General features: G+C 45.8%; 1 protein-coding gene and 1 long non-coding RNA gene across 5 annotated transcripts in view; one reads left to right on the forward strand and one right to left on the reverse strand.

The window, feature by feature from the left end:
* AJAP1 (adherens junctions associated protein 1) overlaps positions 1-8,431 on the reverse strand; it is a 233,696-nt gene extending 225,265 nt beyond the window's left edge. Inside the window, exon 1 of the mRNA XM_053280912.1 lies at positions 8,300-8,431. The gene's annotated coding sequence lies outside the window, so the exon portion shown is untranslated. The remainder of the gene's footprint in view (positions 1-8,299) is intronic.
* The window catches only part of LOC128338451 (uncharacterized), a 155,258-nt gene that overhangs the window by 1,659 nt on the left and 128,184 nt on the right, over positions 1-25,415 (forward strand). For all 4 annotated transcript variants that reach the window (XR_008312631.1, XR_008312630.1, XR_008312633.1 and 1 more), the window contains exon 2: positions 4,038-4,073. This is a non-coding gene — a long non-coding RNA (uncharacterized LOC128338451). The remainder of the gene's footprint in view (positions 1-4,037; positions 4,074-25,415) is intronic.

A 25,415-nucleotide genomic window follows, 5' to 3' on the forward strand; every position in this document is an offset into this window, starting at 1 on the left:
GGACCTGGGATGACTGGATTTTATTATCATTGTTGCTGTTATAGATATCGTCACAGAATACAGGCTGTTCCCAGTAAAGTTGCTTTTTTGTAACTGGCTGATGGTGATTTCTGTGGCCCTGATGGTGTTGAGGTGCTCTTCAAGGTCTTTTGGAACTGCACCCAGGGCGCCAATTACCATTGGGATTATTTTGGTCTTTTTCTGCCACAGCCTTTCAATTTCAATTGGTAGATCTTTGTATTTGGTGATTTTTTCTATTTCTTTTTCTTCTATTCTGCTATCCCCTGGTATTGCTATCTCGATTATTTTGACTTGCTTTTCTTTCTTCTCGACTACAGTTATATCTGGTGTATTGTGTGGCAGATGTTTGTCTGTTTGTAGTCGGAAGTCCCATAATATTTTTGCTTCTTATTATTATTAATAATAATAATAATAATAATTCAATTTCTATACCACCTTTCCAAAAATGGCTCGGGGCCGTTTACAGAGATAGATAGATAGATAGATAGATAGATAGATAGATAGATAAATAAGATGGCTCCCTGTCCCCAAAGGGCTCACATTCTAAAAAGAAACATAAGACACACACCAGCAACAGTCACTGGAAGTAGTGTGCTGGGGGTGGATAGGGCCAGTTACTCTCCCCCTGCTAAATAAAGAGAATCACCATGTTTAAAGGTGCCTCTTTGCCAGGTCAGCAGGGGTCATGTCTGGGGATTATGTCTGGGGATGATGGGTGTCGTAGTTCAGCATCAGTTCGAGTACCAAGGGTTCTCGGCTGACTTAAATGATGCTATCTGGTAGGCTTTGGGACAGATAGAGACGCTGCCCTGTCTTGATATTAATTGCTGCTTAATGCTCTACAAGTGTCCTAATTAATTGCTTTGGTTTTAAATTGTGTGTGCTTATCCTGACATACATCAGTGTCATTCGTGGCCCTGTGGATTTTCTTTTTTAAAATGGAACAAGGAGATGCAAATGTTTCCGTGAGTAAATAAATGGCACGTCTTTATATCAGCCCGTGCACAAATGGCTATCCAGTAATAATTTTGATGTAGCAAGATAGAAGCCTCTTGCTGGCACACGGAATGAATTCTTCTCTGTATTCCAAAGACTTTAAAACACAAAAGGAGTGATCTCTCTTCCTTTTTGTCTGTCGCCAGACAAGTTTGACGGTAAATTACCATATTGAAAACTGTCAGGGAGGGAGTTGAGATCACATTCATGAAGCTAGAGGACCTTCCTTTTCTTCTGTGAAGGGAAATCAGGAAAGAAGAACCAGAGGTCCCAAATCACCAGAGTTGGCTTTGGATGTTAAGCAATCTAAATGATCACCATTTAGGAACATAGGTAGCTGCCATATACTGAGTCAGGCCCCTGGTCTATCTAACTCAGTATTGTCTACAGTGACTGGCAGTACCTTCTCCAAACTTTCAGGAAGGAGAAGAGGCGCTCTTACCTCTGGACTCCTGGGCCGAAGTCTAGGGCCTCCATAGCCCCCCTGGGGGCCACCAAATCCTCTTTAATCTGTCCCAGGTGGTGTGGTCACCCGGTCAAGCATGATGATGCTTAATTTGCAGGGAAGAGGGGGCCTCCAAAGGCTTTTAGGTCCAGGCTCCAAAAATACCTAGGTGCAACTCTGGGTAGAAGGCTCTCTCAGCCTTATCTGGAGTTGCTGGCAGGGACTGAAGCTGGGACCTTCTACATGTAAAGCAGACGCTCTTCCACTGAGCTTCTAGGAAGCTGCTGTCTACTGAGTCAGGCCATTGGTCCACCGAGCTCAGGATTGTCTACACTGACAGGCAGTGACTCTCCAAGGTTTTAGGCAGCAGTCACTACCAACCCTGCCTGCAGCCAGGGATTGAACCTTGGGACTTTCTGCATGCAAAGCAGATGCTCTGCCACTGAGCTTATGACTCCATCCCCTTGGGGGAATATCTTACACCACTCGCATGTGGTCACCCATCCAAATGCAAACCAGGGCAGGGCCTGCTTAGCAAAGGGGATGATTCATGCTCACAACCCCAAGACCAGCCCTCCTCCCCACTGGTCTAAATGACCCTCGAACTGTGGAGCAGGGCTTTTTTAAAAGGAAAATTCAGAGCTGCTTGATGGTATGAGGAGAGCTGGTCTTGTGGTAGCAAGCATGAATTGTCCCCTTTGCTGAAATCATAATCAATCCATCATCAAACAATCAAACGTGCACAATTTCTGTTAGATCCCGTCAGGAAAAGAGCTGCAAACCTCAGCAGTTGAGGCATACATTTGTGTGCATGGTTAGACCTTCACACCAGCATCTTTTAAAAGTGCAATCAGTTACAAAGCATGCAGTTCTGTAAACAAAAAAATGTGCAGTTCCAAAAGAACATGGTGCAGATCAAAAATCCAAGTCACACAGAAGTTGTTAGGACGTCAGACGATGTACAAAATGTAGTCCAGGACGGTTCCTCTAGAATCCAGGTCTTCAGATCAAGCGTCTTCACCTCTCCTCCCTCCATCAAAGATACTTCCCACAGATTTTACCAGTGCGCTCTCTAACAGGGATTCCCAAATGCTGTTGACTACAAATCCCATGATCCCCAGCCAAAGGCCATTGCAGCTAGGGAAAATGGGATTTTATAGTCAACAATGTCTGGGAATCCCTTTTACCCTGGACTCCACAGAGTCATGATATTCTTCTGCAATAGTCCTGTCCAAGGATTTGGACAGAGGATTTCTGCCCACTCTCTGCAGGCTTCTAAATGCCCTGAATGTGATACTACGACGACAGCAGCAACAACAACGACTATTTATATGCCACTCTTCAACCAAAGTTCTCAAAGTGGTTTACGCAGAAAAACAAATAAGATGGTCCCCTGTCCCCAAAGTGCTCACAATAGAAAAAGAAACGTACGACAAATAGCAGCAACAGCCACTGGAGGGATGCTGTGCTGGGGTTGGATAGGGCCAGTTGCTCTCCCCCTGCTACATATAAGAGATTCACCACTTTAAAAGGTGTATTTTTGTTCAGTTAGCAGGGGTAAATCTAGGTGGCAACGGAATTGTGCACATGCCTTTTTACCCAGGCTTTTGTATGATTGTCTCTGCGGCTGCTTCTTTGTATCCTGTAGGGTTATTTAATGCATGTATTTTAAATATTTATAATCAGATCTATGTTTTTATATTTTAGCTTAATTGCGTACATTTTATAGCCTTGTCCATTTTTGTGTGAACCACCTTGGGATTGTTTTAATGAAGGGTGGTGTATAAATTTAACAATAAATAAAATAAAATAAAATAAAATGCTGCATATGCATACAATGCTCATTAGTCCATATAAAACAAATTAGGATAGGACATAGGGACATAGAAAGCTGCCATATACTGAGTCAGGCCATTGGTCCATCTCACTCAGTATTGTCTACCCAGACTGGCAGCGGCTTCTCCAAGGTTGCAGGCAGGAGTCTCTCTCAGCCCTATCTTGGATATGCTGCCGGGGAGGGAACTTGGAAGCTTCTTTATGCAAGCAGGCAGGTGTTCTTCACAGAGCGGCTCCATCCACTACAGGGAATATTATACGGTGCTCACACATATAGTCTCCCCTCTAAATGCAAACCAGGGCAGACCCTGCTTAGCAAACGGGACAATTCATGCTTGTTCCCACAAGACCAGCTGTCCTGTACTTCGGACTGTATCAACAGGAGTACAATAACTGACCCCAGGAGGCACCATCGCTCCGAGACAAGGTACATGGTGCACATGCATTGTGTCTCTGGTTATATCCATGGCATCTCCAGCTAGCAAGATTTTGAGCATCGGGGCTGGGAGAAAGATCTACTGCAATTTGCTTCTAAGCTAGATGGAACAGCTGCTATGGAGCACTTTCCAACGTTGCCCATGTATAGATCAGAACATCGTAGTGTCTCTCAACTTGGCGCTGGTGAGGCCACAGATGGAGGAGGGTTGGTTGGTTAGTAAGAAACACTCCAGGGAATGCTACTGCTAATTCTGTTTTCCCATCGCACAGGCTGCACTGAATTTCCTACTTTTGATTTTAGGGTGGATCATCTCCAGCAATGTGACAAACTCCACGGGTAAGTCTTGGAACTAGCCTGGGACAATTTCCCCCCAAACGCAGAAAATAACTCATTTACACCCCTGCTCACTGGGTAAAGAGGCACCTCTCCAAGTGCCTCTCCCAGTCCCAGCAACTGCCCCAATCCAACCACAGCACAGCATCCCTCCAGTGGCTGTTGCTGCTGTCTGCCTGGTGTTTCTTTTTAGATCTGAACATATAAAGCTGCCTTATACCAAGTCAGAGCAGTGGTCTATCTAGCTCAGTATTGTCAACACTGACTGGCAGCAGCTCTCCAAAGTTTTCGGCAGGCATCTTTCCCAGGCCTAATGGGAAATGCTGCCAGGGACCAAACCTGGGGCCTTCTGCATAAATGTTCTACCACTTAGTTACAGTGCTCCCCTTTTATAAGCTGCCTTCTACGGAGTCAGAGCCTTGGTCCATCTAGCTCGGTATAGTCAACACTGGCTGGCAGCAGTTCTCCAGGGTTTCAGGCAGGGGTCTCTCCAGACCCTGCTTGGAGATGCTGCAAGGGAGGGAACCTGGGACCTTCTACATGCAAAGAAGATGTTCAGCCACTAAACTACAGCCCCATCTCTTGTGAGTCCTTTTGGGAGATGGTATAAACAGCAGCCGTAGGGATAGTTTGTTGTGAGCAAAATTGAGCTGGTCGTATGCCCAATGAAGTGGTCCAGTTCCCTCCCAAACTTATCTGATAGCCAACAAGAGTGGAATGGTGGCAAGTCTCTCTTCCTCTCTCTCTCTCTCCTCTCTGGTGTAGGGCAAGTTACAACTGGGAGCCCAGTACTGGGAGCACTGGTAAATATTATTTTCCCAGTGCCATTGATATCAATTCAGAGGGAGTCAGGAAGGGGAGACCTGTTGTTGTTGTTGTTGTTGTTGTTGTTATTCTCCTCCTCCTCCTCCTCCTCCTCCTTCTCCCCTTCCTCCTTCTTCCCCTCCTCCTCCTCCTCCAGGAACCAGTTCTTCTTCTCTGGCTCAGATTGAAATATGAACCAAAGAAGAACTCTGAAAGCTTTACAGTTCACCTTACGTCTGAGGTGAGCTGCTGAACATTGGATTTCTGAGCCAAGAGATAGACAATCAGTATCATCACTTACCCTTTTTAGTTGAGTAGACAGTTTCCTTGCTTGGATTGTGGGAAATCACACCTTTTGAAATAATTTCCCTTGTGGGATGGGGCTCAGCTCTGTGGAAAAGCATCTGCCTGCTTGCATGCAGAAGGTCCCAAGTTCCCTCCCTGGCAGCATCTCCAAGATAGGGCTGTGAGAGATTCCTGCCTGCAACCTTGGAGAAGCCGCTGCCAGTCTGTGAAGGCAATCCTGAGCTAGATGGACCAATGGTCTGACTCAGTATATGGCAGCTTCTTGCATGCTGAAGGTTCCAAGTTCCCTCCCTGGAAGCATCTCCAGATCTCAGCCTGCCTGCAACCTTGGAGAACCTGCTGCCAGTCTGTGTAGAGACAATACTGAGCTAGATGGACCAAAGGTCCAACTCAGTATAAAGTAGCTTCCAGTACTGCTTCTTCCTTCCTGGATACATCACATGGGTGTCCCCACCGACTCAGGAACTACACTGTGAATGGAATGATATCACCTTGCTCCACTGCCAATCAGACTGGACCACAAATGACATCACTAAAAGCAGGTGACTGAGGTTAACGTAAATGAGTGCAAACCTTGTCACAAAGAGTACCAAAACAATCACAGGTGAGGTGCTTCTCAGGAGTGCTGAAAGTAGTCAGTTACCAATTGCAGGGGAGCAACAGCAGGAGAGAGGGCATGCCCTCAACTCCTGCCTGTGGGCTCCCCAGAGGCATCTGGTGTGCCACTGCGAAACAGGATGCTGGACTGGATGGGCCTCCTTGGGCCTGATCCAGCAAGGCTGTTCTTATGTAGTCGTGAAAAGCAGAGAAGTTTCAGCTCAGCAGCACCTCACAGAATCAAGACATGCATCTCCAAAATAATATTTGGATCCCGAAGGGAATTTATCAGCAAACGTTTATTAGATTTATTCACCCCAAGACTTGAATATAAGTAAGTATGGAAAGTTGTTGTGCAGGTGCATTTGCTCAAGTTTGCACTGCAAGATGGGATTTGTGATATTTAACCCTCGAGAATAGATGGAGCTATCATGAGTTACAAAGGGATATCAGGGACAAGCACAGATGAAAAGGTTTTGGCATTGCTGTAAAAGTTAATACTGGAGGGGGGGAAAGAACAGATGAGATTTGATGAGATGAGACAAGATAGTTTGGCACAGAGTGGATTTTAAAAGAAATGTATTGTGAGGCATTCCAGAAGGAGCACTGCAGCGTCATGAAGACACAATGTCACTTTCGATATGAGAATGCAGTGCTGGCATGCCATCAGCTTGACGAAGGATTGTAGCGTGGACAAGAGCTGGCTGAATGTTGCCCAAAGGTGCTTGACTCTTATGCATATTAGTGGTAGTGCATATCTCAGGTGGTCACCGATAGCATCAGTTATGGGGGGGGGGGCATAAACGGCACCAGAATTAAACCGTGCAGCAAGATATTCTTTCTCTCCCTCTTACATTGCACTTAGGAAGTATTGCCCAGTGGTAATGAAAATGTAAGATACAATCCTGCACCCTGCTTCTCACAGGGCCTCCGCATTCTGCACCCCCAAATCCACTTCCAGGTGAAGGAGGAGGTGGAGGTGGGTGTGCACACTGCCACAAAAGGAGAACAAGTGGTAGAAATGAGTGTGAGCGCATGCAGGGAGTGTGAGAGCACACATGAAATCAAGTGGCAACAGCGATTACAATTGTTTGAAAGGGAGGAGAGAAGGTGGAGCCATCTATTAGGGGTGTGTGTTTCGTTTCGGATACAAAACGTTTTGTGCCCGAAACGTCCCTGTTTCGGATACAAAACACTTTGTTGTTTCTGCTGTTTTAGAAATCCATTTTGCAATTGTGAAAAGTCTTTCTCCTTCAGTCTCCATTTTGAGTTTTGACATCTGTTTGGATTTCCGGCCCACAGACTGGCCTGCGAAAGCCTGGGCTGATCTGCTGGCAATTGCCTCCTTATTCCTTTTAAGGAAATGTAAGGGTAAAATTTACCCTCATTGGCCAGTGGGGCAGTGTGCACACTGTGTGGGGCAGTGTGCATTTCATTGTTGTTGTTTCGCACGGCTGTCTGTCGATCAATTGCATTTCTGGGCGGGATGTGGATGTGCATGACCTTTGGAAACCTGCCTGGTACTTTGCAAAGCTCTGCTGCTGTTCATGATGTGTGATGTTGATATTATTTGGGGTGGATTTGGGGCAGAAAGGGGGCTTTGGGGGCAGAAGAGTGGGTCAGGTGGTACAGGGGCATAGCAAGGTTGGAGTGGGCCCAGAGATGAGATTTTAAAATGCCCCCCCCCCAAGTCCAGGGCCTCCACACACCCCAGGCTCCCAAGGATTTAAGTCTGATATTTCAAAATAAGTATGCTGCCTAGAAATACATTTCACTGAATACACACATGCACACTTCACAATATATAGTGATAGACATTGAGTACTATATATTTGTGCTACTTTCAATGCCTAGAACACACTCGAAACACTAATTATTAAAATGAGCCCCTCGCTGCTGCAGATTAGCAAAGGAGACTTTCAACCCTGCAGGGTGAGCCTGTGTCTGTTTTCTCAGAATTCTGCACAAATTCAGTCAAGTTCGATTCCAGGAGGTTTTTCACACGGGGCTTTTAAAGCCTTTTAACACACATCTGAGGTGCTGCATTCACAGGTGGGCCAGATTGACCCTGAAGTCCCTGCGAGTTATTGGGGAGCAGTTCACACACAAGAAAAATAAAACAAAATAAAAGCACCACACAGGCTTCACCGTTCTCACTCAGACCTTCTGGGTTGCAAAACAACTTGAACATAAGTGCATTTATCAATGAATGAATGAATGAATGAATGAATACTATAACATAACATAACATAACATAACATAACATGCCCCAAAACAATGTTATGTTATGTTATGTATAACATAACATTGTTTGTTCCAGAAGTTTTTGTAATGTTCTGCCATGCAACCAGCCACTTGGAGGCCTTTTTAGATAGTTTTTGTTTTTAAAGCCTGCAAATTTTCCAGTCTGTTTTAAATTAAATATCCAGAGACTTCTCAGTCCCCCACCCTGCCCCCATATCAAAGCAGATCCCTATATATCCGGGGGGGGTAACCCCCAAAAGGAGGAATTCACATCCTACCTGGCAGAGGGTCTGCTGCTGCAGAGGACGGTGGTGGCCACTCTGGCTTGCTTCTTCCTGGCTTGCTTGGGGCCTGCTGGCCTACTCGAGCTCAGGCTTCAGCGAGGCCTACACCTGAGAGCTACACCTGCACCTGAGAGACGGGGAGAGAAGGCGCTCCTAGCAGCTTATTGGCTGCTTAGCTTGCCGGCCAGGAGGACAAGCAGGAGGGAGGACCAACAGGGCAAGAGGCCTCGGGGCTGGGCAGGGGGCAATGATGGGGAGTCATGTGAGGTGTCTGGGGGGGCACTGCCCCAGACAACTGTCTCTCCTTTCCTCGTCGTAATTCCACCCATGAGGTGGCAGTGCCCCAATGGGTGCCTGCTGCCACCCAGATTCCAAAGGAATTGGGGAAAGGGCTGGTTTTTAAAGGGTTTCTGAAGTTGACATGTCTTTGGGGCCGATTCGGGGCAGAAAGGGGGCCTGAGGGGCAAAACAGTGGGTTGGGTGGCAGTGCCCCAAGGGGTGCCTGGCACAACCCAGATTCCAAAGGATTTGGGCAAAGGGCTGATTAGGAATTGTTGAAGTTTACGGATCTTTTAAGATTTTTTCCCATAGGGAATAATGGAGGTTTCAGCAGCCCCATAATTCCACGTGGGGTGCACTGGGGTGGCCTGGAGCGAGTGGTGATGTAGTGCACATAGGGTGCCAACCACCCCCATGGGGTACTGGGGTTTTTTTGTTTCTGAGGTGTTCTGAGTGTAGATTCTCTGGTAGCATATGAGATTTTCAATGACAAACCACGAAACCACTCTCATCTGCTACCAGAGAATCTACACTCCAAACACTTCAGAAACAACAGAACCCAGTTCCCCATCGGTTAGCAACCCATGGGGGTGGTTGGCACCCTATGTGCTCTACACCACTACTCTTTCTGGGCCACCTCAGTGCTCCACAAGTGCAGTTATGGGGCTGCTGAAACCTCCATCTCTCCCTATGGGGAAGAACTTTAAAGACACGTAAACGCCATTAAATCTTTAAAAATCAGCCCTCTGCCCAATTCTTTTAAAATAATCCTTGCCCCCACTGGGCACTACCACCCACCTTGCTCTGCTCTGGGCCACCCCTTTGCACCCGACGTGAAGTTATACTTTTGCTGGAACCTCCATTCTTCCCTATGGGGAAAATCTTCAAAACTTCAAAAATTCACCAAATCTCAGCCCTTTGCCCAATTCCTCTGAAATTTGGGTGGTAGCTTCCACCCATTGGGCACTACCACCCCCACCCTCTAATTTTGCCCCGGGGCCTTTTTTTAAAAATCCAAAACATTTCAGATTCGGATTTTGCCATTTCGAACAAAGAACAAAATGGGGGTGTTTTGGATTTGGGGCAGAAACAAAACAGAAAAAAAAAACCCAACCACATAACCCTACCATCTATGGTATTGTTTGTCACCTTCTCTCATAGTAACATAGGCAGCTGCCCTATACTGAGTCAGACCCTTGGTCCATCTAACTCAGTATTGCCCTCACAGACTGGCAGTGGCTCTCCAAGGGTTCAGGCAGGAGTCTTTCCCCACTCTACCTGGAGTTGCTGCCAGGGATGATCCTGGGACCTTCTGCGTGCAAGTATGCAGATGCTCTTCCACTGAGTTATGGCCCCATCTTCTAAGGGGGATATCTTACAAACAGTGTTGCCTATAACAGGGATTCCCAGATGTTCTTGACTACAACTCCCACAATCCCCAGCTGCAATAGCCTGTGTCTGGGGGTTATGGGAGCTGTAGTCAACCATATCTAGAGATCCCTAGTACAGGGAACACCATAGGAACATAGGAAGCTGCCATAGACTGAGTCAGACCCTTGGTCCATCTAGCTCAGTATTGTCTTCACAGACTGGCAGCGGCTTCTCCAAGGTTGCAGGCAGGCAGTTCTCTCTCAGCTCTCTCTTGGAGATGCTGCCAGGGAGGGAACTTGGAACCTAGATACTCTACCTGGAGCGGCTCCATCCCCTGAGGAGAATTTCTTCCAGTGCTCACACATCAAGTCTCCCATTCATATGCAACCAGGGTGGACCCTGCTTAGCTAAGGGGACAAGTCATGCTTGCTACCACCAACAGTGCTCAGATGTAGTCTCCCATCCAAATGCAAACCAAGGCCAACCCTGCTTTGTAAAGGGCCTCATTCATGCTCACTACCACAAGACCAGCCCTCCTCAGTGCAAAGGGGTCTGCCCCCCCCCCCCCCGTTTATGATCCTACAAAAGGATTTGCTGGTGTGCTATATACCCAGTTTAACCCTTGTGGGGGGAATTCTTACCTCCCCACCTCCTCTCTCCGCCCCCTTGCCCAAGTCTGGCAACCACTCAAATCCAATCTTTAAATCCCTCCACCAGAAAAAGAAATGAATTTTGGCCATTTCTGTGCTGCCTGCAGTATTCCAAGTGCCACACGTCTGCTGAGTCTGTGGCAACCCTATCTCTTATCCTTGAGGGTTTTTTTTCTGCTTCATGGGGCTGCTGAGACAGATACGGAGTGAAAAGCCAGGAATGTTGCTCATAACCCCAATTACCTAAGGATAATGAGGCCCACACACCTTTCAGGTACTCGGAGCATTCTCAGCGTTAACGGAAACAATTTGTTTCCATTAAAAGCAGATAATTGGACGCCGCGCACGAGCATGTTTCAGCAAGCTTCCTCTTGAAGGGGACCATCCCTGGATTGCTGTTTTGTGTCTGCTGATGAGGATCTTGCATTTCACAAATGACATGACCCAATGGAGAGAAGTCCTGAAAGACAGGATCTTCAAAAAGCTGCTGCTAACATCTCCAGGCCCTGGTGTCAGCAGCAGGGGCGGGACTTTGATGAGCCAAGGAGACGTCGTTTCTTCCGGCAGCAGATGGCCGGGGAAACGGCAAGCAGGGAGGAGAGCTGGTCTTGTGGTGGCGAGCATGAATGGTCCCTTTTGCTAAGCAGGGCCTGCCCTGGTTTGCATTCAAATGGGACTCTACATATGTGAGTCCTGTAAGACATTCCCATTAGGGGATGGGGCCGCTCTGGGAAGAGCATTTGCATGCTTGCAAGGTTCCAAGTTCCATCCCGGGCAGCATCTCCAAGATAGGGCTGAGAGAGACTCCTGCCTGCAACCTTGGAGAAGCTGCTACCTGTCTGTGAAGACCATACTGAGCTTGATGGACCTATGGTCTGACTCAGTATATAGCAGCTTCCTATTTTCCTCTGCCCATGGGAAGGATCCCACAAACACCATCCCTCTTTCCTCTTGCCATTCTCCCTGACTCCAACCCCTGCCCCCTCACTTTCATTAATATTTGTAATTATTGATGTAATGATTAATGTGCTGGAAATTGATCTTGACCTCCCTGCCACCCCACACATGTCTGCACATGTCATGGTTGGTTCCAGCCCATGAAGGCATTAGAAGCTCACTTAAATTCCCCATGAAGTGCTCTGAACTTTCAGTCTACTTTGCATTTCTCTGTTTCTCTATCTTCTTTTCTATTTTCTGGATCTGCCTATAGATATATTTGCCATATGTGCCTATTTTTTCCACTACCACTGAAGTCAGCATGGAAACTACAGACCTTGCCTGGTGGATATATGGGGTCACAAACTGATACAAGAGATTTTCCATTAAAAGGAGATGAAAAATCAGTCCTCACCTTTTGTTGTTGCTGCACAAATGTTCTGGCATGAGAATTTATCCCATGCTTCTCCCATGCTTAAGTGAAGAAGAAAAAATTGGGGGGAGGGGGGCTTAAAGAAATGCATTCAAACTATTTATTCTAGTTAAAAAAAATACATTATTATATCGTTTCCAAAACTGATCTAAATAACATCCCAAATTAAGTATGGCGCTTTTTAAAAAAGACCTTATGTCTGTAGCTAATGATGTGCTTTGAGGTTCAGATTTTTTTGCTAGCTGAGCCATATATTATTTAATTGATGGCAGAATTGCGATGTTCCTGTAAATTAAGTCTGAAAGAAACATGTGTTAACTCTTCTTACTTGGAATATTTTAGCAGTCATATTTCCCCCCACCCCCCACCTTCTTGTTCAAGGTCAGTTCAGCTTTATGTTATGATTTTGGAGCAATCAGAAGTAACTGGACACATAATTTGGTTTTTAATTGTCCCATAATTATAATGGGACAACAAAGCTTTGAAATGGATTTCAAAATCACGCCTCTCCACATTCAGAAATTCCCAAGCTAATATCTTAAAGATGCCAGCTGATCTACAACAGTTTAAAGTATAAAGGTAAAGTGTGCGGTCAAGTTGGCGTCTACTCCTGGTGACCACAGAGCCCTGTGTGTGTCTTTGGTAGAATACAGGAGGGGTTTACCATGGCCGTCTTCTGTGCAGTGTGAGATGATGCCTTTCAGCATCTTCCTATATCGCTGCTGCCTGATATAGGTGTTCCTATAGCCACAAGCATCCTGGAGTAGGAAGATAACAGATAAACTTTGCCAAAGTGGCCTATCTCCTGCCCTGCTGCTGGAGGCCGGCGAGAACATGGCCCGTACACTGGTGAGACAGAGATTGACTGACATAGATTCACAAACTGAGAAGGCCAGCTTATCGCTTTTCTGTAAATCAATCTATGCTAAGGCAGATTTCACTCCGGCAGTGTACTTATTCACAATCACCTTAAAGCAAATTTAGATGGGCCTTTTCTAGGGCTAGGTTTAACGTTTTCCCATTGGCTTTACTCTATGGGAAATACGCAAAATTACGTTATGAAGAAAGGAAATGCCCTTGCAGTCAGGCGGTCGAAACTATGGCCCACATTTTATTGAAATATCCTATATATCAGGACATAAGGCATCAATTAATTGATCCATTATTAAAAGATCTGAATGGAAAAACTGATGACCTTATGGTAATGCACCTATTAGATGATAAGGATACATCAGTTTCTGCCACAGTGGCCAAGTTTTGTTATGTGGCCTTAAGATTATGGCCCTCAAAGGAATAGAGTTTCTAAGGCTTCTGGGAAGCTACAATATGTACATGTACTTCATTTTAAGTGATCAACTGGTTTTTATTTAATGTTATTGAAAGTATGCTTTGTCTTCTTTTTTGTAATTGTAAATGTTTTGTATTATTTGGTCAAAGACCGTAAATAAATAAATAAGATATAGGTGTTCCCTATAGTCTGGGAAACATACCAGCAGCGGGGATTCAAACCAGCATCTTGAAGATGCTGCCAAGGATTGAACCTTGGACGGTCAGCATGCGAAGCAGATGCTCTGTCACTGATCTATGGCCCAATCCCTGAATTTGACTGCATAAAGCAGTCCAATCTGAAATGGAAGGTGCATCTTGGAAGGAACACCCTTTGTTCCAGGCCTGTAATCTTGGGGTGCTGTGTGAGGTATCCAGTAGTATCTAGAAATGTGCACAAAATGAAATTTTTGATTCATTTCAAATTCAAATCAAATTCTGAAAATCCATTCCAAACTCCTAAAATTTGATTCAGATTCAAATCAAATTCAAATAGATTTGACCCTGTTTCGCTTCCTTTTTTAACCAATCGGGGGGGGGCTGAAAGTTTTTTTAAAGGTGCCAAATGGCTCTTGAATCAAATTCAGAACAAATGTTGAAAATTGGTTTCAAATTCAAATTGAATCGCCCTTTTAAGGGGTGATTCGATTCGCATTTGAATCACTCGAATCAGCCAAATTCGAGTCAAATCAACTCAAATTCTAATCAATTTACACATATCTCTAGTAGTATCCATTCTGCTCCCCAAATGTTCAGCTTTCATTAAAAACACAAACTCAGTCTCCCAGTCTTTTACTTGTGGATACACTCCACAGTGTGAAATAAATTGCTGCCTAAGAAATAATGAGACTTTTCCCCTCCAGTGTTCTGGTCAATGAGTAGGACATGCATTTGTTTTATTTCCAAGCAGAACCATTTTTATTCATTATGAAAAGTATGCCGGAAGCTCTGAATGTACCCCATGGCATATACCACTCAGTTCTTTCAGAATGCCCCATTCATTTTCATGCATGGAGAGAATAGAGAAGCTAGTCTGCAGCACAGCAGGAGGTAGCTTTTTAAAAACTGCATTGGATAAATAATGTGGGTGACCCAACCTATCAGGTGGGTCCTTGCTCTTTATACTTTACTCTATGAAGCAGATGATGCCAGAATGCTTCTTGGCCAATCAAATTTGGACATGCAGTGATGTTGATGAGGACACGTAGGAACATAGGAAGCTGCCATATACTGAGTTAGACCATTGGTCGGTCTAGCTCAGTATTGTCTTCACAGACTGGCAGCGGCTTCTCCAAGGTGGCAGGCAGGAATCTCTCTCAGCCCTCTCTTGGAGAAGCCAAGGAGGGAACATGGAACCTAGATGCTCTTCCCAGAGCAGCTCCATCCCCTGAGGGGGATATCTTATTGTGCTCACACTTCTAGTCTCCCATGCATAATCATATGTCCCTCTCTTCCTATGACCCTAACTTCTGACTCTTCTCAGCCTCTGACTGGTGAAAGCAATCAACCCCTTCCCCTCAGTCACCACATTTTTTCTAATGTATACCTGAATAAGAATCATGCTGGCCACTCTTTCATGTGCACCCCACTATGGCTTCTGATATCACCTAAAGCTAACGGGGTTCTCATGAGCTTGTGCAGTGCATAATAGAATGCACTAAAATGGTTTTATGGGACTTTTATTTTAGAGTAGATGCCAAAGGCGAAGATCTCACAAAAGGCAGCACTCACATGTAATCACTCATCCAAATGCAAAGCAGGGCAGATCCTGCTTAGTGCTTATAAAAGGGGACAATTTGTGCTCACTTCTGCAAGACCTGGAAGAGGTGCAGAAGAGGGCAACCAAGATGATCAGGGGCCTGGAGCACCTTCCTTATGAGGCAAGGCCACAGCATCTGGGGCTTTTTTAGTTTGGAAAAGAGGTGATTATGGGGAGACATGATCGAGGTGTATAAAATTATGCATGGAGTAGAGAGTGTGGACAGAAAGAGGTTTTTCTCCCTTCTCACAATACTAGAAACAGGGGTCTTCCCAAGAAACTGAAGGTTGGGAAATTTAGGACTGACAAAAGGTAGTACTTTTCCACACAATGCATCATCAACCTATGGAATTATCTGCCACAAGATGTGGTGACAGCCCACAGCCTGGATGGCTTTAAGAAGGGTTTAGATAAATTCATGGAGGACCGGTCTATCAATGGCTACTAGTCGGGTGGCTATAGGCCACCTACAGCCTCAGGGTCAAGATGCCTCCAAATATCAGTTGCAGGGGAGCAGCAGCAGGAGAAAGGGCATGTCCTCACCTCGTGCCTGTGGGCTTCTCAGAGGCATCTGGTGGACCACTGTGAGAAACAGGTTGCTGGACTCAATTGGCCTCATCCAGCAAGACAGTTCTTATGTTCTTTCATGTTCTCCTTCCCAGCCCTCACTTCCAATTGCCCTCATGAAGAGAGCTGGTCTCGTGGTAGCAAGCTGGAGCCACTCTGGGAAGAGCACCTGTCCGCTTTCATGCAGAAGGTTCAAAGTTCCCTCCTTGGCATCTCCAGGTAGGGCTGGGAGAGATTCCTGCCTGCTGCCTTGGAGAAGCCGCGGCCAGTTTCTGTAGACAATACTGAGCTAGATGGACCAAGGGTCTCACTTGGTATAGGGCAGCTTTCTATGTTCCTAAGGGCTGCTCGGGCACTCTAACCACTACACAACACTATCTCTAATGGCATCCACTTACTCCTGGCATTGGCTATTGTCACCTTGTCTTCTGCATCTAGAAAATCTTTATCACCCACCTCACCAGCCCCCTCAAAAATCAATCCCCTCATGATATACTCACAACCACCCTGTAAAGTAGGTTAGCAAATATATGATTTGGAGCAACAAATTTGTTAGGGATCCGTACCTGCTGGGTTGCCAGGTTTTGAGTTTTAACCCTGCTAGATATTTTAACTCTATTACAGTGACAATTACAGCAATGAAATACCCTGATGCTGGCACATTGTAATGCTTAACAAACAGCAGTTTTGGAAGGGAGATATTTTAAAAACACCCCTTAAAGAATGTCTTTGCCACTGTAATTCAGGAGATATCAAAACCACAGCTCCTGTGTGGCTTTATTTCCAGTTTTATCAAGAACGGGGGCACAAATCTATAACTCCTTTTATAAGTTGTCTTCCAGTTCGTACGGACTCTTTTTATCTTGATTATCTCCTAGCTGAATGATCTAATATCTTCTAATGTGCCTAAGTTTGGTTTGATAGCCAGCAAAACTTGCCAGGAGCTCATCATGAATTCAATTTAGTTGCTCTATTTTGAGGTTTAACTTGTTAATGTTATATTACAACTTTATGGTTAGCATTCCAGGTTTTCACCCAGGCGGCCCGGGTTCGGATCCCAGAATGGGAAGATTTCGTTTAGAGAGGAGAGCTGGTCCTGTGGTAGCAAGCATGAATTGTCCCCTTAGCTAAGCAGGGTCTGCCCTGGTTGCATATGAATGGGAGACTAGAAGTGTGAGCACTGTAAGATATTCCCCTCTGGGAATGGAGCCGCTCTGGGAAGAGCTTAAGGTTCCCAGTTCCCACCTTGGCAGCATCTTCAAAGTAGGGCTGAGAGAGATTCCTGCCTGCCACCTTGGAGAAGCCGCTGCCAGTCTGTGAAGACAATACTGAGCTAGATAGATCAATGGTCTGACTCGGTATATGCAAGCTCCCTATATTCCTATGTTCCTATTGTTTACTCTGTCAGGCTTCTGTATGTATGTAATACTATTGCACTGGTCTGTGACTGCTAGGGTTGTGCACGGAACCAGTTCTATGCACATCCAGTAGGCGGGGGTCAATTTGAGATGTGGGGAGGGTGCCCTCCCCTCCCCTCCCCTCCCCTCCATGGTTCCTCCTCTGATGCTGCTTCAAAAACTGCTGGCGCGGGTTGGTTGTATACCCTCTTGCCACCCTGGTCAGCATAAAACCAGAAGTGGCAGGCACGCAGACAGGTGTCACGCACACGCCACCTCCGGTTTTACTCTGACTGGGGCAGCAAGAAGGTATACAGCTGCCCTGCACCCGTGGTTTTTGAAGTAGCACCAGAGGAGGAACCGCAGCGAGGAAGGTAAGAGCACCCTCCCTGCGCCTTTAAGCCACACACACACACCCGCCACGTTCCAACTGATTCGAATTTGCGAACTGGTTCGGCACTCTCGAAGTAGAACGCCGAACCGGTTCGTGCCCATCCCTAGCGACGGCATTAACGGATTTGATTTGATTTGAAGCATCAGTCCCACACTAACCACTACACCACACTGCCTGTGATGACATCCACTTACTGCTGACCTTGGCTGTTGTCACTGTCTCTTCAGCATCTAGACAATCTTTCTCACAACACCCCCTCAAAAGTTCTCAAGCCAAAGGTGTTGATAATCTCTACACACAGCCTCTTCCTACCTTGATGTTCCTCTTTTCACACACCAAAGTATGTGAGAATGGATGAATTTAATCAGTCCTCCCCACCTCCCATTGTTAATAATCATAATGTCCAAACAATATTAAGCCCGTTAATTTTCACTCTTGTTTTTTCATTTCTATCTCTCTCCTTTTTTGTTACCTTCGCAGAGCCATGATGTAATTTTCAGTTTAATTAGTTTCTGCCGTTCGGATGGCAACAGGTTTATGTTTCTCTTCTCATTTTTAAAAAATATGCCTAATTGTTTATCCTTCTTTCAGTAATATCTCATTAATTTTATAGCTTGCTTGCTGCATTCCCTCCCCTCAGCATCCACGGAATTAATTTTCTCTCGATCTTGTGAGACTTAGTCTCATAACACACCTTTCCCCGTTCACTACTTTAAAAACTGGTTTCATCTTAACCACCCCTGGTGCCCACCCTTGATGAAATAATTGTTGCAAAATAACTATTTCCCTGAAGAAAAATCTTAGGGGAACGATAAAGGCAAGAATATTTCCCCCATTCTGGTCCTTTGTTGTTCCTCCAGTTCACTCTGTGCTGTGTTTTTCTCCTCCTTAATTCTGGTTTAACGAGGATTTTGAATTTAATTAATTATGGAATTGAAATATATGTGGCTTGCCTCTGCTTCAGTTCACGCAAGTGATTGCGTCCCCCCGCCCCCCGTTTATACTTATGCATCGATGAACCAAATTTTTGTGAATTTATTGATTTATTGTGTTTCTACCCTGCTCTTCCTCCGAAGAGTCCAGAGCGGCATATAGGGTTGGTGTTTATCGTCACATTGACTCTGTGAGGTAAGTAGGGCCGAGAAAGAAATAACTGGTCCAGAATCATCCAGTGAGTAGTGATGAGCCCGGACCGTTCCGGAGGCCTTTCTACAGGCCTCCAGACATGGGCGGTTTGGGGTTCGGGTGATTCGGGGGGGATTCCTTTAAGAGCGGGGGGAGGGTTTACTTACCCCTCCCACCGCTTCCCCCCTCCGGCGCCCGTAGTTCTGTTAATAATTGGGGTGGTAGGATACCTCCCTGCCGCCCCTTCTTACGTTTTGCTGCTGCTGGCTTCTCTGCAAAAGGCTTCAAGAAGCCTGTAGCGCGCACACACACATCACACACGCGCACGTCGCAGAGACGTGAAACGCGCGCGACGTGTGCATGCTACAGGCTTCTTGAAGCCTTTTGCAGTGTAGCCAGCAGCAGCAGCAGCAAAACATAAGAAGGGGCGGCAGGGAGGTATCCTGCTTCCCCAATTATTAACAGAACTACGGGCGCCGGAGGGGGAAACCCTCCCCCCGCTCTTAAAGGAACCCCCCAGCCCAGTGCCGGACCGCAGTTCCGCGGTTCCGTGCACACCCCTACCAGTGAGTTTCATGACTGAACAGGGATTTGAACTCAGGTCTCCCTGGGCCTTTCCCAGTACTTGGAAACAAGGGATTTCCCACTTTTGATACTCCAGTTGCTGCTGAATGACAACCTCCATCACCCCCAACTTCAGTTTATTGTGGCTGTGGGTGATGGGAGTTGTAGTTCAGCAACAACTGAGGTACCACAGGTTGGCAACCCTTGCTCTAACCACTAATGGTCTGCACAAAACTGCCCAGTTCAGTTTGCGTCCAGATTGGACTTGGACTGGACTGGACACCTGAACAAGAGCCCCATCCCGGCTCAAGTTTGACCTGGTTCAGGGGTTCTAATTTTTTTGTTAAAAAAAATTAAGGCTTACCCTGCCTCTGGAGGGTGTTGTCACGGCCACGCGGAGGGGTCTCAGAAGGCTCTCCCTCTCCTTGTGAGCTCCTCCCTGGTCTTCTTCAGGCCTTTTTGGCCCTCTCTCTGTCACTGGGCATGCCAATAGTCACTACACATGCCTGGCAACCTTCAAAATGGCTCCCGCTATCCGGGAGAGGGCTAAAAAGGCCTGAAAATGAGCCTTAATGGCCCCACTGGGGGAGGCCAGTGGGGGAAGGGGAACCTTTTGAGACCCCCCATGGGTGTGGCAGCATCCCCCAGAGGCCAGGTAAGCCCCCCCCCCCTTTTAAAAAACTCAGAACTCCCGAACCGGCTCTGAACCAGCTTACGTGGTTCAGCTCTAGGTCAAGCAGAACCAGGCCCAGTCTGGCTTGATGGCAAGCCAGTTCGATAGCGAACTATCTCAACTTCGAGCCTGTTTGTACATCCCTGCTAACCACTACACCATGCAGACTTGTGGCATTTTATTTGCAAATGTGTTGTTCAGTATTTTATGGACAGGTGTAGACCTGCAACAAAGGGGTGTAATATATCCCTGGTGTCTGTAGAAACACCTGCTCCGTTCCTCAAACCCTACCTCTGTGGGAAACAAAACAATGTATAAGCCATGGGTTATATGCATGGAAATAAAGATATGTGTAGCACAGCAGCATCAGATCACTAAATCTGAGTCAAGTCCATAGCACCAGTGCTTCATTAGTTTACATGTTGTTGTTGTTGTTGTTGTTGTTGGCCAATGGAACCTTATGAACATAGGAAGCTGCCCTCTACCAAGTCAGTCTATTGATCCATCTAGCTCAGTATTGTCTACCCAGACTGGCAGCAGCATCTCCAAGGTTGCAGGCAGGAGTCTCTCTCAGCCCTACCTGGAGATACTGCCAGGGAGGGAACTTGGGTCCTTCTGCATGCCAAGCAGATGCTCAAATCAAATTGGGATGATCAGGGGCCTAGAGCACCTTCCTTATGAGGCAAGGCTACAACACTTGGGGCTTTTTAGTTTAGAAAAAAGACAACTGTGGGGAGTCTATAAAATCATGCATGGTGTGGAGAAAGTGGAGAGAGATAAATTCTTCTCCCTCTCCCATCACACTAGAACCAGGTGTCATCCCATGAAATTGATTGCCAGGAAATCTAGGACCAGCAAAAATGGAGGTACTTTTTCACACAACACATAATCCACTTGTGGAATTCTCTGCCACAAGATGTGATGACAGCCAACATCCTGGATGGCTTGAAGAGGGGTTTGGATCACTTCATGGAGGAGCGGTCTATCAACGGTTACTAGTCGGAGGGCTATAGGCCACCTCCAGCCTCAAAGGCAGGATGCCTCTGAGTACCAGTTGCAGGGGAGTCACCGCAGGAGAGAGGGCATGCCCCTTTCAACTCCTGCCTGTAGGCTTCCAGCGGCATCTGGTGGGCCACTGTATGAAACAGGATGCTGGACTAGATTGGCCTCCTTGGGCCTGATCCAGCAGGGCTGTTCTTATGTTGTGTTCTTATGATTCAGGTACAAATCCATATCGAAAAAATTAAGTCCTGCACAGCCCTCCTCCAAACTTCATCAAAGCAGCAAAGCACTGCCTTCCTAGACAAGTCTGACCAGATTACATCAGTCACTTTCCTCAAACCTTGAAATAAATACATGATATGCCTGGATAAAATTTGGGCAAAATGGGCCAAAGTTTCCATTTTCTGCACTATTTAACATACTCTAGCTGTGGCAATTTATATCACATCTCCTTGAAATTGGGCACATTTGTAGACTTCATCAAAGAGATCATGTACACCGAGTTTGAACTCGTTCCCGTTTTTACCCAAAGAGAAGGCAACCCTGAATTTAGGACAATGTCTTAACCTATGACAGAGGTTAAATGCAGGTTATGTCTGTATTTACCCATAAGAAAGAGGTCTCTGAATTTAAGATAGACACCCCACCACACACACATACACATCTAACAGGAAAGAACTAGGAGAAAACTCCAACTTTGATTTGGTAAATACATTAGCTCCACGTCTTATTTATAAGCAATGGAATTCTGAGGCTTGTAATGGCAGGACTGGGGTATTATTATTATTATTATTATTATTATTATTATTATTATTATTTATTTGCTACATACCATATCTAAAGGGGCATTCCCATAACCCTTTCATAATAATCAATAAGACATGTGGCTTCCCATTCGACCAGCCCTAATGGCTCTGAACAACCCCTCTCTTAAGTCCGACTTCTGCCTTATAAATCCCGTTCTCTGGCCTCATGCTGGCCTCGTGGCTGCAAAACAGTGAGGCATGAGTCCCTCGATGGGCACTCACACTTTACATATTTGCAAGAGGATTTTTCACCCATTTAATTTTGCATGACAGCTGCGAGCGAGGAAGCCGCTGCCTGCTGACAGGGAGGGAAAATTGGCGTCCAGATCGTGCCAGCCGCAGGAGTGTGTGGGAGATAAGCGGAGTAAGGAAGGAGCTTAAGTGGCGCCAAAAAAAAACCCCATTCCTGTCAGGGCGACCAAAGGCGCCCATCGCTTGCAAATTGACACACGGAGGCATCCGTGAGTGAAAGCGGGTGGGCCGCCCCCAGAAAGCAAACAGTGTGTCTTACAAATGAACAGGACGGATTTGCTGGCAGATCATTAAGTAGAAATCGGTGTTAACAAGGAAATTGAAAAGGGCCTGTTGGGCCATTTTTCACTTACCGTAGGCCACAGCGATACAAGGAAGGGGCTCTTCAAGACATGCTTTTGATATATCTAATCAAGGGGGAAGCTTAGAGTAATGAAGCCCAGGCTCTGCCTGAATACAAATATTCTATTGACTTCTAACTGGGAGGGCTCTGTGTGCCGAGGAGTAATCATCCCGGGCGCTCCATCTGGGCATTTTTCACACAGCAGGCTTTACCACAGGTTGACTGCGCGACTTTACTGTGAGTTCGAAGTTTCCCCAAAAAAACCCGATGCAAAAAGTGGATTTTTTTTACCCTGGGTATAAATCAGACCACACTCTAAGGTGCAATGAAAAATCCAAATCGTGTGTCACGTGCTCCCTGATAGCTCAAAGGGACTTGGGGTAAATCTGGCCGGTATGTGAATGTACACCCTCCATTCCAGAGGAGATGCGAGCTAAAAGCCCTGTGTGGAAAACACCCTGGTAGGGCTTGCTTACAAATGGGATTTCCCTATTGGTTCCACCCCGTTTATATGCCATGCTAAGAACATAGATCTATTCACATGTTGTATTCAACCATTGTACAATCTGAGTACAGTGTACATAGGCACAGATCTGTACACAGGTACAATATGTTAAGAACATAAGATCAGACCCAAGGCCCATCTAGTCCAGCATCTTGTTTCACATAGTGGCCCGCCAGATCTGGAAGCCACAGGCAGGAGTTGAGGGCATGCCCTCTCTCCTGCTTTTATGTTATGTGGAAAACAGGTATCTGTATCCTGCATCTTCAGGGGACCCTAGTCACATGACTGACTATTCACATGACCCTATTCACATGACCCTATTCCACAATGCCGCTCCATGTGCTGGTCCCTGGGTGTCATGACCTGTGGCTCAACTGCCCCGAGCCATTTTTGGAAGGGAGATATAGAAATGAAATAAAATAAAATAAAATAAAATAAATAATTCAGCCCTGGACACGCCTATAAACGGCTTGGGCCCTGGGTATTTAAGAGAACGTCTTCTTCACCATGAGCCCCACCGCCCATTGAGATCATCAGGAGAGGTCCGTCGGCATTTGCCACCGGCTTGTCTGGTGGCTACTCGGGGATGGGTCTTCTCTCCTGCTGCCCTGAAGCTTTGGAACACACTCCCTGATGAAATCAGAGCCTCCCCATCTCTGACAACTTTTTAAAAGTCTTTAAAGACGCTTCTGTTCACCCAGGCTTTTAAGTAAATATTGCTTAAACAGTGGACACAGGGGGGTCTCCGGAGGTTCACCCTTCCCCATGGGACTCCATTATGCCTCAAAACGCCCTGTTTGGGAGGTCCTGAGCCCATTCTGGACCTCACCCCCATCACAGTGGCCATTTTTGAGGCTGCTCTGTGTGCCAAATGGGCCTCTGCATGGCCTAGGATTTGAGACGTTATGGAGGCCCACGGGGGGGAGGGGGAACCTCCAGAGGAAACCACCCCCCGTGGCCTCAGAGATGCCCCCCAGAGGGGATAAGTACAGAAAAATTTAAGATAACGCTCACGAAATCCCACCCCACCCCCCAAACCAAACTGGGTGGGTTGAGGGGTGCGGGACCAAACTGGCCCGGTCTGGTTCAGGTCCAGTTCAGACACAAACCGAACCGAGTCAGCTAGTTCTATGCACACCCCTACTTAATGGTCGCAAATACCAATGCACTGATATTTTTAAAAGCAATTCTGTAATATTTAAAGAGGATATAATAGGCCCTGTTAATTAGGTATTTAAGCATGTGTTATTTGGATGCCACGCCCACAGTTGTCAACCCATTTTGTCATATAAAATGTTTTGAGGATTTTTAAACCCATTTCAAGTCCAACAAAATTGCATATCATTTAATACAAACTTGATCATTCATTCCTTTCAAACACTGTCTTCTGAAAACACCATCATTCATTAAAGTATTTGAAAAATTCCTGAACTGAAAATATTCATACCAACAAATGTTTCTAACATTAGCTTTAACCATTCGCTCAGTTCACTTTTTCTATCAAACCTTTATGGTCTGGAACCTTTATAGAAACGATAGATTTTATTTTGCTTTCGTTTTCCACATTTTGAAAGATTTTGAATCCACACCTGATTGGAGGGGGAAAAAATTCTAAGAAAGTTATTATTTATTTATTTATTTATTTATTATTTGACATATTTTTATACTGCCCAAAACGTACATCTCTGGGTGGTTTACAACAAAATAAAAACAGAAAGTAAAACATTAGTTAAAACAAAACCAAAAAGTCTAAAACATTGCAACAATTTAAAATTTTTAAAACAATATTTTAAAACAGCATTAAAACAATATTAATTAAAAGCTTGGGTGAACAGGGCACAGGGGACTCCTTATGAGCCAATTTTCTCCCCATACGTACAAGGTTTTTAAGAATGGATTCTTGTCCATTTCTTGGTATCTGTTTCTTTTATAGTGCCATATCACCTTCTCCAATGTATAATTTCCTCCCTCACCTCATATTGACTTTGGCTTCCAGGATCAATTTTCTTTATTAGCTGATGAATCCCTTCAAAAGACTTTCTGTACTGAATTGGGATAAATTATTTAAGCAGTAAATTGTTTCCAGTCTAACAATGTTGCTGCAAAGTGACTGAACAAGATATAGCTACATGCAGTGACGGTGCTGGTAGTTAAGTTAAGCAAGGTGACCTCCAAGTAGAGTGGCACAAATGGGACCCATAGTCAAGACTGCAGGGAATGAAGAGGTCCAGCAGGGATCTTCTGTTCAATGTATTTCCACAGAAGAATGTATGTTTTAATGAATGTATTTTCTTCTGTTAATATATCTAATATGCTGGCTTCTGCATCCCAGCCTGCAACTTGTGAAGGATTCATACAGAAATGGAGTCTGCAGGATCAGCTCCGAAGGCCTATGTACATCACATTTCCACCATAGCCAACCAGATGCTTCTGGGAAGCCCAGAGTCAGAGAGAGGTTTGAAAGATATGCGCTGCTGGTTCTCTACCAGCTGATATTTAAAAGGGGTGTGCAGAACCAGTTCGAATCGGAACAGGTTCGATTTGAACCGGCCCGGTTCAGATGGTTCAAATTCCAACTGGACTGGCCTCGGAAAAAGGCAGACAGTCCAAGTTTGAACCCGACAAGTCCCAGTCCAATACAGAGTGGTTTGACCCACTTTGACCTGGTTCGAGGACTATGTTTGTAAAGGGGAGTCCAATGAGGATTCCCCTTTACAAGCAAAGGGGC

Source organism: Hemicordylus capensis, chromosome 16 (genome assembly GCF_027244095.1).
Source record: "Hemicordylus capensis ecotype Gifberg chromosome 16, rHemCap1.1.pri, whole genome shotgun sequence".
NCBI classification, from domain to species: domain Eukaryota; kingdom Metazoa; phylum Chordata; class Lepidosauria; order Squamata; family Cordylidae; genus Hemicordylus; species Hemicordylus capensis.